A 13,889-nucleotide genomic window follows, 5' to 3' on the forward strand; every position below is an offset into this window, starting at 1 on the left:
TTGGACAGAGCATAAGTCCCACGTCATAGCATATTGATGCTTTCCATTGTACCACAGATTGACACACAATAGCTTGCACCTTCACTTCTATGTAGCAAGATCTTCAGTTCAGCTGTGTTGTTGAGTGAGAGAAAATTACTGAAAGGCTTTATGTATCTATCTATGTGGCTGACTTGAGCTGTGCATGATAAGAACTGGAAATGGATTATATACCTGCAAGAGATGGTTATATTGTGGGGGGAAAAAAAACTGTCTTTTTAATTTCCCTGCCTGTTAAAAGTATTCAGTAAAGTAGTTTTGTAGGGAGATGTCCACCTTGACCCAATCTTAGCAGTCTTACCTCTGAATCAAAAGGATGTGTGTGGATTCAAACCCCACTCTAAAGACTTGCAAACATAATCTAGGCTGACACTTCAGTGCAGTGCTGAGGAAGTGCTGCACTGTCGGAGGTGCAGATGATAAGCGTTAAACCATGGTGTCACCTGCCTTCTCCAGTGGTCCTACTTTGAAGGTGAGAAAGAAAGTTCTCCTGATGTCCTGGCTGGCATTTATCCCTCAGCCGACATCACTAAAAACAGATTACCTGCTTGTTTATCCCATAGCTGTTTTTATGGACCTGAGATTCTGGAGCTAAATGTGCCTCTCAGGTGTTGTGAAGGACTTAAGACTTGCCTCCGATTTTAGGAGAGCAGAATGGGTTGCTTGTGAAATCTGCTGGCTGGGAATGAAGGCAATAACTTGCTGAAAAAATATGGAAGCTGTAATGAAGACAAAGATCAGTATTACTTAATTAAAATTAAGAGTTTAACTTGCAACACCTTTATTTTACTGTTTGGAATCGAAGTCTGTGCAACTGGAGTGGGATTTAAAAGGGTGGAAACTGGGCCTGATGTCCGCACCAGTAAGTGTTTGGCAACTTTTTAGTTCTTTTGTTGTAGAAGGTGAAGCCAAAAGAATTGTCTTTAATCTTCTCACAACTTCACCTTCCAAAGCAACGTGACTGTTTTGGTCTGATTTATGTCATTGCATTTGTTTACGCTGGGGTGGGGGGTGGTGGGGAGGCAGGGCCCATGTAAAATAAGGCGGGTCCCCACCCAACCACCTCCCCAGCCACCCCCATAATACAGAGGGGTGGGTGGATGCTAGAATTGGTAGCCTGCCCGCCATATTTAAATAAACAATTGAGGGTCAATTAGACGTGTTACCAAGCCATTTGACTCTGATACAACGTTTGGCGTGGGCTGTTGGGCAGGAGTGGACAGCCTGATTTTTTTTGGAAACAATTTCTTCAAAGGGCGGGGAAGGAAGGTGGGGTTTCTATCTTCAGGGACTGCTTTTTGCTGATCGGGTGGTGTGTCCCCCACCTAAGATAGAACCCCCACCTTCCTTCCTACCTATCTACAGCCTTAAACCCAATCCCTTACACCCAGCCCCTCCTCCTTGACCTGTCCAGACTCTCTCTGCCCAAGACCCTACACTTACCTGTTTCCGTGGATCCATGAGTCGTCTTCCTTCTCCTCTTGCAGCCCTGGCTGTGCTCATTAATGCGCTCTTTGCGCTGCCGGGATTGATGGAGCTGCCGGTCAGTGCGATTAGCTGACAGCTCCCGAGGGTGGACTTCCTCCCAAGTGAGTGGCAGAATTCCCATTCAGCCCTCTCTCCCCTGCAGCATGTTATAGCTGCAGTGTGGGCTGGCATGGAGCAGGTCCGATCCATGCCGACTTTGCTTCCAGGTGGCAAGCTGGCTGCCCCCTGTAACATTCAGTCTGTGAGCCCATTTATAACGCTTCTTTAAATTGCAGCAGTTTGACATCACCAAATTTCTTTCAAAATGATTTAGCACAAGCCATTAAAAATAAATTTAAGATCAATATTCATGACTTGGATGAAGGTTCCACATTTGCTGATGATACAAAAATAGGTTGGGAAGCAAGTTGTGAGGAGGATACAAAGAGTCTGCAAAGGGATGTAGATAGGTTAACTGAGTGGGCAACAGTTTGGTAAATGGAGTATAATGTGGGAAAATATACGATTGCTCGCTTCGGCAGGAAGATGCTGGGAGGGTGTTTCCCCTCATGGGGGAATAACTAGACGGCACAGCTTAAAAATAAGGGTCTCCCATTTAAGATGGAGATGAGGGGAGCTTTTTTTTTCTTTCAGAGGGTTTTAGGCTTTGGATTTCTCTTCCACTTAGAGCAAGCAGTGGTGGCTGAGCCATTGAATATATTCAAGACTGAGTTTGACAGATTTTCATCAACAAGGGAGCCAAGGTTTCTCAGGGGCAGGGAAGTGGGCTTAAGGCCACAATCAGATCAGCCATGATCTTATTGAATGGTAGAGCTCAAGGAGCCTAATGACCCACTCTGGGGCCTATTTCTTATGTTATTACCTTCCTATGAAACAATTGCTTAGACTCATTAAATTTAGTTACTAATTTAACTACTCTTTGTTCAGTTGCTCTAATGATTGTGTAGGCATGGTCTTCTGTTTAAATTTATAATGATGGCCTGATAATCACTTGGAGATGTGTTCCTTTAGTGATAGTTATACATGCTGGCAGCAGCATTCTTAGAGGACCCTGTGCTAAGGTTTTCTATTTACTGAGCTTTATGAAAAGCAGATGGCAAAACTCCTCAGGGGAAATCTAAGAAGTGAAACACAATATTGTGCAATTGCCTTTTGTGAATAGAAACCCAGTACGAAATGTAATTTGAATAGTTTAATGAGGCTGAGTGCTCTCACAGTCAAAACAGTTGTAAACCCTGGTACAAACAGACTAGGCAGTTTCTAGTAAAATCAATGTGAAATTTTAACGCCATTTACCTGTTTCGAGATCTTGGTTCGAGGAATTTGCTACGTTACCCTCGGAGATTAGAGAGAATTTTCATCAATGAAGGGTAATTAAATGGGATACAGTTCATTGTATGGTAAGTGGTCTCGGGCGGAATCGTCCCTGATTTGCACTGTGTGGCGGCAGGTGGTTTAAAAACGACGTGGGCGATGGTGAGTGACCAGGAAGTGACCCAGTCAGGTTGGGCAGGAAGCAGTGGCCAGTGGGAGATTATGATTGGTTGAGGGAGCGCGGTGGGTAGCCATGGCAATCAGGGGCACGGTGGGCAAAGCAATCTTGCAGCGGGCATCTCAAACGGATGTTGCATATGCACATTGATTTTTCTGACTTTTTGCTAGTAGAGTGACGGCACACTTTCAAATACAAAACAAAAAAGGCTATTGTTGCTGATGCAAAATGCCAGTTGCATTTGCCAACATCGATCACATCACAAGGACATTTCATCCAGTGAATTTAAGTTCTGTGTAAATTCAAACATTTCTTTCTTTGCTTTTGCCTGCCCCTTTTGATCTCACTTTCCTATTTTGATTTATGGCAGTGAGCTTTAAGCAAGTAGGAGCTGAAAACCCACAGGGTCAATATCCCAGGATAAGTGATGGGATTTGTCATCTAGTGACCTCACCTGAGGATGTGGTGTCAGGTGGAGGTCAACTATTTATCATATTACAAACAAGTGCCTGTACCACTGGGACTGAATCTTGGGTGCCCTGTATAGCAACAAGGTCAGGTGTGGTGCTAGGAGGCTTCCCTTCGTGCAGCTGTGCCACTGGCACAAATATTCTTTCTACCCAGTATCTCGGTAAGTTGTTCAGTCCAATAGTGGATGTTCTTCAGAGGTCCAGGCGACAACCTAGGCCTGGAACCCCGAGAGGTATCCATTCTCTCCATGAGCAAGGCTACTCTGCCGCCTTGCTCTCTGTGTACAAAGTGTTTGCAGTGTACTCTATTTTTGTTAAAAGCCATAAAAGGCTACAAAAATTATATTCCCCAGAAAGGCTGGATCATTGAATTTATTCAAGGTTGAGCGAGACAGATTTTTGCTAAGTGTTTTGATCCCAGCTGATGTTAATACTGGGCAAATCAGATCCCAGAGTGAAACCTGGTTGGGTTGATCCTAACTGGACTCTTTTTTTAAGAAACCGTGGAGATTAGTTACTGAGTACATTCGCAAGAATCTGCCAGTATACTGTTAACACAACAAATAAAAGGTTCATTAAACAGGAAAAAAAAGAACTATATTACACTGGACAAAAAGATTGGAAAAATTTCAATACAAATATCGGAAAATTGTTCAAATGCTCTCTTCCTTTTCTTCCAGCAATCCTTACAGACTCAAAACCTCAGTGAAGATCTGCCATTGTCTCAACACCAAGATTTCTTGATTGGGTGAGCTCAGTTTCAAACAGTTTTCTTCTGACGGACTTCTGAGCATTAACTAGACGCTTTTCTTCAGCTGGTGCCTCTCCCTGAGACACAGCAAAATGTTAATCTGGGCATGTGCCCGACCTGATCGGGCGTAAAATAGCGCGCAACGACATCAGGCGAGCGTCCCAATGTCATCGCGCACTCGTGCGATATTTCGGTCAGCGGACGCGCGCAAGAGTCGGTAGCGCGTCCACCAACAATTAAGGGGCCTATTAAGGCTGTGAATCCATTAATTAAAAGTGATTTTTCACTGCCTGCCCAACCCTACAGTTGGCGGGCAGGCGAATTGGCAAGGCAGCCTTTTGATTTTTTTAGGAAACCTCATCCACGGGCGGGGTGAGGTTTCCACAGTTAAATAAAAAAATAAATATATAAATTTTGGAGCAGAATTTTTATTCAGTTTCTGTTATTGTGAGTGAGCCCCATGTCAGGACATTTTTCTTTTTCAGATTTTATAAATCTTTATTTTTGATTTTAAGTGTTCAGCCCCCTGAAGCACCTCCCTATCTTTAGGGAGCTTTCAGTGCGCGCCCCCCTCCCCCCCCACCACACACACACACACATGCACAGACTTTGGCACTTGCACTCCTCTCACCCCCCCACCCTGGTAGCACTGAGGTTCTCAGTGCGCCTTTCACACTGGCAATTGGGCAACCAGCATGAATTTGCAGTTGGGGGCCAATTGCAGGTGGTGGATCGTTTCCCAGCCATTCCCGGGCTCTATTGTGGCGCCAGCCCGACGACTTGGAAATCCTGCGCACTATTACTTCAACTTAAGAACAAACACATGAGTTCCCGAAATTCAATTTCTCAGCAGGCTTGCAGGATTTCTTATAAGAGAGACTAGACCTTCTGCCTGCACTCTCTGGTATAGGCACAGTAACTGACCACCCTTCTATGTTTCCCTGTCTCTGTGTGTCTCTTACACTGTCAATTGGCATGAGCACTGTTTTTTCCACTTTGTTTTCTTTTAAACTTTATTAACCTACTAATCCCACCTCGTCACTTCAAGAGTTGTAAAACCTCATTAACAATGCATATGTACAAACAGATTTCCCAGCACCCAGCTCACAAAAACTTCCAAATGAAACTAAAACCAGGCTTCACTTTTCTTAACATCCAAATATAAAATATAAATTAGACTTAAAGCTATACATTGTTCCTCACATTAGACAAGGGAGTCAAGGGTTATAGGGGGCAGACAATAAAGTGGAGTTGAGACCACAACCAGATCAGCCAAGATCTTATTGAAGGGCGGAAAGGCCTGCTCTTGCTCCTAAGTCCTATGTTCTTCTCTTGGCTGTTGGGCATCACAATGTGGGACCATGAAACTTCCAGGTCAGAATGTATCCTCCCTGGCACAACACCCTGACACCGTTTGTCAGCTAAAGAAGGCCCTGGAAAAACAGGAGGAATGGGGGGAGATCTGATATATTTGCTGCAAACCTTGGGCCTTTCACCACCCTCCATGCAGTATTTTGTTGGGAGTCTGTTGGGAGGCCTGCAGAAATTTTGGGCTATAGTTTGTGGATATGTACAAGAATATTTTTATTTGAACTTGGTGCAAAATTCAGATCTTTAATTGGTTGCCACAAGTGACCTTAGAGGTCCCAACTACTATTCATGGCACATGTGCATACTTCTGGTACAATTTGTGTCAGACACCACACTAGTGAGAGCATCTGCTGAAAATGTGCAGGGCAGGTAGAATAAAGTACCTGAAAACGAGATGCCAACCTGGTGAAGGTAATACAAAGGAGACCACGCATGCTCAACAGTGAAAGCAACATGACATAGAACCAAACGATCCCACAACCAATGGATCTGTTCAAAGCCCTGCAGCCCTGCCACATCTACTTGTGAATGGTGGTGAACAACTAATGGGAGGATGTTCTATGAGAATTCCCAATCTTCATTGATGGCAAGATCCAGCCTGTGAGAGGATGAGACAAAAGGTTTTCAACCATCTTCAGCCAGAGGCATCGAGTGGATGGTCCGTCTCAGCCTCCTTCCGAGATGCCCATTATTACGGATGTCAGTCTTCGGTCAACTTGACTCACTCCATGTAATATCAAGAAATGGCTGAAGGCAGTGGATACAGCAAAGTCTATAGGCACTGACAACATCCTGGCTATAGTGCTGAAGACTTGTGCTCAGAAACTAACAGCGCGTCTGACCAAGCTGTTCCAGTGCAGCTCCAAAACCAGCATCTACTCAATAAAATGGAACATTGTTCAGAAGTTTCCAGTTCACATATAGCAAAATAAACCCAACCCAGTCAATTACCACCTCATCAGTCTACTCCCAATCATCAGAAAAGTGACTGGCAGTGCTATCAAGAAGCACTTTCTCACCAATAACCTGCCCATCAATGGTTAGTTTCGATTACACCAGGACCACTTGGCTCCAGACCTCATTGTAACTTTGGTTCAAACATGGACAAAGGAGCTGAATTCTCCTTTGTATGCTGAGAGTGACTATTCTTAACATTTAAGGCAACATTTGACTGAGTGTGGCATCAAGGAACCTTTGTAAAATTGAAGTCAATGGGAATCGGAAGAAAACTTTCCCATTATTTGGAGCCATACCTACCACAAATGAAAATGTTGTGGCTGGTAGAGGCCAATCATCTCAGCCCCAGGATATCACTGCTGGAGTTCCTCAGGTCAGTTTCCTTGGACCAATCATCTTGCGCTGCTTTATCAATAACCTTCCTTCCACCATAAATCCAGAAGTGGGATGTTGGCTGATGATTGCACAATGCTTAATCCCATTAGCAACTACTCAAATAACAAACCAGTCTTTGCCTGCATGCTGCAAGACCTGGACAAGATTCAGGCTTGAGCTAATAAGTGGCAAATCACATGCATGCCACACAAGTGCTAAGTAATGACCATTGCCAACAAAGAAAGCTGAATGACCTTGACATTCAATAGCATTACTGTCACTGAACCCTCACCATTAGCATTCTGGAGGTCATCATTGACCAGAAATTTAACTGGACCAGCCATACAAATATTGTGATTACAAGGGCACTGGTTATTCAGTGTGATGAAATATTATCGACTTGCCTGGATGAGTCCAGTTCCAACGACATCCAAGAAACACAACACTATCCAGGACGAAGCAGGCAGCTTGATTAGGATCCCATCCACTACTCCCTCCACCAGCACACCATTTTGCCATGTTTTTTTTATTCATTCATGGGATGTGGGCATCGCTGGCTAGGCCACCATTTATTGCCAATCCCTATCTGCCCTTGAGAAGGTGGTGGTGAGATGCCTCCTTGAACCGCTGCAGTCCATGGTGTAGGTACACCCACAGTGCTGTTAGGGAGGGAGTTCCAGGATTTTGGTGTGGAGATGGTGAAGGAGCAGCAATATATTTCCAAGTCAAGGTAGAGAGTGGCTTGGAGGGGAGCTTTCAGGTGGTTGTGCTCCCATGTATCTGCTGCCCTTTTCCTTCTAGATGGAAACGATCATGGGTTTGGAAGGTGCTGTAGAAGGAGCCTTGGTGAGTTCCTTGGTGTGCACCATTTACAAGATGTACTGCAACAACTTGCAAAGCTTCTTCATCAAAAGCACCTTCCAAACCCACAACTTCTGCCATCTAGAAGGACAAGGGCAGGAGATCCACTGGTACACTTTCGATTTCAAGTTCCCCTCTAAGTCTCACACCATCCTGACTTGAAAATATATCCTCGTTCCTTCACTGTCGCAGAGTCAAAATCCTGGAACTCCCTACTTTCAGCACACAGACTGTAGTGGATGAATATGGTGGCTAACTGCTAACTTCTCCTAGAGGTGGGCAGTAAGTGCCAGCAATACCCACACCCCATGAATGAATAAGAAAAAAAGTTTATGGCAATCCTGATTTGATGCCAGCACTGCTATTTTAGAGCTTAGTGCTCCAGCTAATACCCTTTCATAATCAAACAGAGCTGAACATGCATTCAGCAGCAGGAAGAATGCCTACCTTTGCAATGTAAAGGGATCATCAACTGTTTTCAGGTTGGTTGCTGATAGATGCTGCTGTGATTGTATATGTTCTTAAAATAGCTAAAATCTACACTCATAGATGTGGTAGGTGTTGAAGGATGTGGTCCTGACTTCAAGGCTTTTGTGCAAACTGGTTGCACTCAGACATTAGTAAGCATTCCCTTTGGGATGCAGAAGAGCAGAGGTGACACAGAGCATAACAAACTGCTGGAAGGGGAGGAGGAGGGGGTGAAAGGGCACTTAGTAGGCAAACATATCGTGCCAGTGTGTTCAAGGAGTAATTTTATCTGGACCTCAGTGAGGAAGTATGTCATACTCACTAATGATGGCTTCATGGAAATCCACCACCTACAACAACACCTCAGAGCAGAATGAGGATCACATTGCCTGTGAAAGTGACCATTGCTGAAATATTTGCAACATCTCACAGGTTGCTATCCATCATTGTGTCAGGGAGGTTGCTGATGCTCTTTTCAAAGTGAACTGGTGGCTGTGAATGTGAAATTGAGTGAATGTGTTTCTTCAACACAAGTATCTTGTTACTTTTCCACCTGCTGTGCCACCATTGCTTGGTCAGGTTGCAGTTCTTGGGATATATCTGAGAGGAGAAAGGCACAAAGATAGGGTTGCGTTGAGGAGGATAGGTAAGAGGTGCATGCTTAGGCCATCTGCAGCTTGTAAATCAGAAGAGATTGTGGTATAAGGGGGAAGTGGGATGTGAGAAGTGGATTTGGTAAGAGTATACCATTAAGTTCTATTATTTCAGATCTACTGTCCATCACTTCAGCAATGGCTGCTCCAATAATGGCCAGAACCATCTCCTCCATAGGGTATAAAGACTTTTAGCTGCACTTGTCCCCGCTGTTTAATATCTGCTGCCTGTGGTTGTTGCCATCTTGTTCTGCTAGGGAGAGGGAAGTGTTTCAGTGAGTCTGGTGCAACGTATTTGGGTGATGTGGCTGTCATGGTTGAATAGCTGGCAGTCTGTGTAAGCTGTGAGATTTGGGTGTGCAGCTTGCAAAAGTGCTCAGTGTTTGAGGGTAAGTTGAAGTTATGATTGTGAGGTATGAGTCCAGATTGATAGTTTGTTGGTAAGTTGCGTGATGGGGGTGTGCTGCATTGAGCAATGTCAGAGGCTAGTGAGACATGGCATTTGAAGTTGGTGGGATGTGGCATTCATTGATCTTGTCCACTCGTGTGAGACCATTGAACCTTGTGTGACATTGCATCCAGTCCCTCGGACCTTGAATCCTATAGTTGACCACAATGGCTACCTGATCCTTCTGAGGGTTTGGCTGGAGGGCTTCCTGGCTCCTGATGCATAAAACACGTCTCTCGTCCTTTTTGCCTCCTCAACCAAGCCCTTTAGTGCATTGTTGGAATATTGTGGAGCCCATGTGGTGCCATTATTGAATATTTTCTTGGTCAAATGGGTTCCACAGTGACTTCCACCACCTGCTCAGCCACAATGCCACCTCCCCTTGTAAGGTACTAACTGACTTTAGGTATTGCAGTGGAGGTTTAAGTGGTGCTCGCCTAACACAATTTTGGGCATTTTTCTGTTATGTATAGCCATTCAACAGCATGGTTAATGATGGCTGCATGTTGCAGTTGTGTTCATTAGCAAGCAATATGAATTTGACCTACTGCCTTCATCAAAAAATCAGGCGTAGGTTAATCCTGTATCGCGATCTTTACGCCTGCTTTCAACACGATTAAATTTAGCCCACTTGAATCTCTTATCCTTCAGCGAGATGGAATGGGTCAGTTTGGTCTGCAAGCCTCTACAATTTCTGCAATGCTTTGTTTGGATGTACCAATATTTTTGAATCTTAATTTTATTTATTATTAAAAGACCTCCTGTAGGGTCCTGGACAAAAACCAATTTAGAATTTGAGTAACATAAGGAACGACAGCTTTTGCTCACATTTTCTGATTGGGATATGGAGGATTTCCTGTTAGAAACGCCACTTGATCTCCTCCCTAAAACCTGTGGGATGTTAACTTCCTCTTGAAATTATTTACCATGAAGAAGTATAAAAAATACACCACCCACTTTGTAGGATTCAAGTACTGAAGAAACAGTGAATTCACTCTGCTTGTATCCCTCCGTAATCAAGATAACATGTTGTGTTGCACAGAACTCTAGAGTTATACTTTATCACCAGCTCAACTTAAAGAAGCGTATGTATGATTTAATTTAGTTATTTATTCTCACCACCATACCCATTGTTAGGATTGATACCTTCACGCTTTTATCTGATTTAATGTTTTTTAGGTACCATCAATCAGAATATAAGGGTGGACTCATCCCAGATTTGCACTGCGAGGTATTGGGCAGGGAAAAGGTTGTTTTACCCACTGTCCACAATGGCAGCTTTTCACGCTGTATCGTCCCATTCCTGGTGTGTCCCTCCTCATTAATTATGCATTCACAGGGAATGCGCCAGTTCGCTGGCGGATTGGCTCAGATTTTCCTGCCACACCATGACCTCAGTGCTTCCTCGCTCCATATTTAAAAAGCGCGCTAGAGCGCATGACTACTTCATGTCTTCAGACCAGGACTGCTCCGGACAGCCCCAAAAAAACCAGGAAGGTGGCTGCCCCCAAATTTAGTGATGGCTTTCTGGGGTGCCTGCTAAAAGCAGCAGAAGGCTGCTGTAATGCCGTCTACCCCCGCCCTGGCCACAGAGTCACCAATAAGGCCTGGGAGGAGATGGCAGCGGTGGTCAGTGCCACCAGAACACAGAGGAGGCCAGCCATCCAGTGCAGGAAGAGGATGAATGCTCTCATCCGTTCCACCAGGATAAAGTCAACCACCTCATCCCTCTCAATGCACACACTCTCAAACCCATCACACTTCCACAGGGATCTCACACCTCAAGGGCCAACACCGCTAACTCTCACACAAACCCTCACATCTCCAACAGGCTTATATCCTCTGCAGCTCAAGTCCTCATCTTGTCCATGGCTCCACTCACCCCACGAGCATTCCATGCAGTGCTAGGCATCCTGCTCGCACTCTCTTCATCTGTTTTCATGTAGGAGAAGCTGACTCACAACAGCAGGGAGAGGTCCCAGATTGGGGGTGGAGTGGCCCACATTAGGCCCTTCACTCACTTTGAGGAGCATGTCATCGCGCTGGCTGGTGAGGATGTGGACCATTCCTGCGGCGGTGAGGTCAGCAGTGAACTCCCTCGTGAGGATCCTGCACCACATCACCCCTCTCTCAATGTAACTGAACACTCCCTCTCCTGCTTTTGACTCTGCTGCCATGCACTGGTTATCTCTACTTTGGTTCACAGGGAGCTCTGCCAAGTGACTGACTCCCTCAGCTCCATCCATATCCTCACCTCCAGCCAAGAGGACACATCCTCCATTGAAGAGCTGGAAATAAGCAGCCTGGAAGACCCATCACAGCGCTTACCCAACCCTCCACCAGCACAGAAACACACACCCTGGTGGGACTTAGATGTAGAGCAGGCTTGAATTCACAATCTGGTGCTTACACTTCTCCTTCTAGAATCACTTGTATGTGTGGCAGGGCCTTTGGAGCCTTGAGCAAGCCTCTCCCACACACGCGGAGCCTTCATCAATCACACTCATCTCACTGTCCCAAGCATTTTCAATGCTGCCTGCTGGGGTTCTCTGCTGACCTACATCTCCGCCCACCCACTGATCACACTCCCATGCAGCACCTGTACCCGTCTAACCCGAGGCTCCGCTCACTTCCAATTTTGACAGTCATGGTAGTCGTTAAGTTTCTTCTCAGCTCCCCCGTACTTTACCCTTTCCCAGTCACTCATGTCCTTTCCCCAATCACTGTTGACCCCCCCGGCATCACCTTCCACCTCCCCACTGTCACTTACCAAGAAGAACCCTTTTCTTCCAGGTGAATGTGTATGCCCCCTACCTTCCTGAGAATCCCATCCCCATCCACATTGACCTCCCTGACCTTCTCCTTCCCACCCCTAGGGTCTGTGTTTGCCTCCAAGTCCCCACCAACCACCCTCACCATCCCTCCTATCGCTACCATTGCACCCTCACTATCCCACCCCACTGCCTCACTCTGCCCCCTGTCATACTCACCATCCCGTCCCACCCTCTGTTCACTCCTCAGGAAGCAGTCATTGACTCCACAAACCCCTCCCTTACATGTTCACCTCAAGATCCTCAAACTCTTACACCCCCCCTCCACCTTTACTCCCTCCTACCCCTGGACTCCCTCCTGCCCATGGACTCCTTCCCCCCCCTCCAAACTCCCTCCTCCTGGACTCTTCCCCTTTTTGAACTCCTTCGCTCCTCCAAAGTCTTTCCTTGCCCAAAAGCCCTTCCTCCCTCCTAACTTCTTTCTGCCTCCGAGCTCTTCCCTCACACCTTCCTCCCACCCCTTACATCTACCTCCCCATTTGTTGCATTCTCCCCGTTGCACCCTCTTCCCCCCCCCCCCATAATCCCTCCCCTGCCCTCCCAACCTCAGCCCCCAAATACCTTTGTTTCCCCCCTCCCAACCTCACCCTCTGCACTCCTCTACCCTGTACACCTTCCTCTCCCACTCACAACTGGACCACCCTCCAACCCCCCCCAGCGCCCCACACTTCACTGATCATCCTTAGCAGCCCATGTGATGTCCTGAAGCAGACCCCCAGACATCAACGGAGACCTCCCACCCTCCGTGAGCTGATTCACAGCAGAACCACGTACATGAGAATCCACGCAGTGTGAATCACACGCTGCAGTGCTCGGCGCTGCCTGTCGGGGGGTGAGGAAGGGAGGGAGAGTGTGGAACTTTGTGCATGTGTGCGGGTGTGTGTAGTAAAATCTCTCTGAGGCACAGAGCTGCCTCAGGAAGCTGAAGCTTTTTGAAAACAAAGGATTTAAAATTATTAATAACATGACCAGGAACATGTTTCCAATTAGCTTGTTTTTAAAAAAAATCACTGATCGAAACCTCATCCCGCCCGTAGATAAGGCTTCGCAAAAAATCCAAAGGCCGCTTGGCCTTTTCACCTGCCCGTCAACTGTAAGGTTGGATGGGCAGTGAAAACTTTCATCATGTTAGATCTTTAAAGGCCTATATAGGCCTGTTAATTGTCAGCAGGCGCTCTGCTGACTCCTGCGTGTGCCCAACTGAAATATCACGCCAGTGCGCAATGACATCGGGGTCAACCCGCATCCTTTCACGCACATTCAGGTCAGGCGGGCATCTGGCCGATGAGCGCAATATTCTGCTCCTCATTTCACGACATGAAACCGATTGTTGGCCTTCTCGCCATGTTGTCCATTCACGCCTGGCAAGACACCCAACGCCAACAGGGGTGGAAAATCCCAGCCTCTAAGCGTGATGCAGTGAAAAGTTCATAATTATCTGGATAGGAATTTGTCATATCGTTAATCTGAGAGTGGTTGAGATTGGCAAGAACAAAGCCAATTACTCAAGGGTATGAGTTCTGACGTTTGTGTTCTCTTGTATTGAACAGGTTTGCCTTTCTCAATTTTAGAAACATAGATGCACTATTCACATGCTTAAGAAGGAATTTATTGCTCAACAGTTTTAGCTAATCCAATTTAAATTATAATTCCAATGAGTTTGAGTAAAAAATGCAAGTTATGGT

General features: G+C 45.9%; 1 protein-coding gene across 1 annotated transcript in view; it reads left to right on the forward strand.

Annotated features, from left to right (window-relative positions):
* The window catches only part of LOC121276858 (tumor necrosis factor alpha-induced protein 8), a 125,314-nt gene that overhangs the window by 60,848 nt on the left and 50,577 nt on the right, over positions 1-13,889 (forward strand). Inside the window, exon 2 of the mRNA XM_041185431.1 lies at positions 4,170-4,237. The gene's annotated coding sequence lies outside the window, so the exon portion shown is untranslated. The remainder of the gene's footprint in view (positions 1-4,169; positions 4,238-13,889) is intronic.

Source organism: Carcharodon carcharias, chromosome 4, assembly GCF_017639515.1.
Source record: "Carcharodon carcharias isolate sCarCar2 chromosome 4, sCarCar2.pri, whole genome shotgun sequence".
Lineage (NCBI taxonomy): Eukaryota > Metazoa > Chordata > Chondrichthyes > Lamniformes > Lamnidae > Carcharodon > Carcharodon carcharias.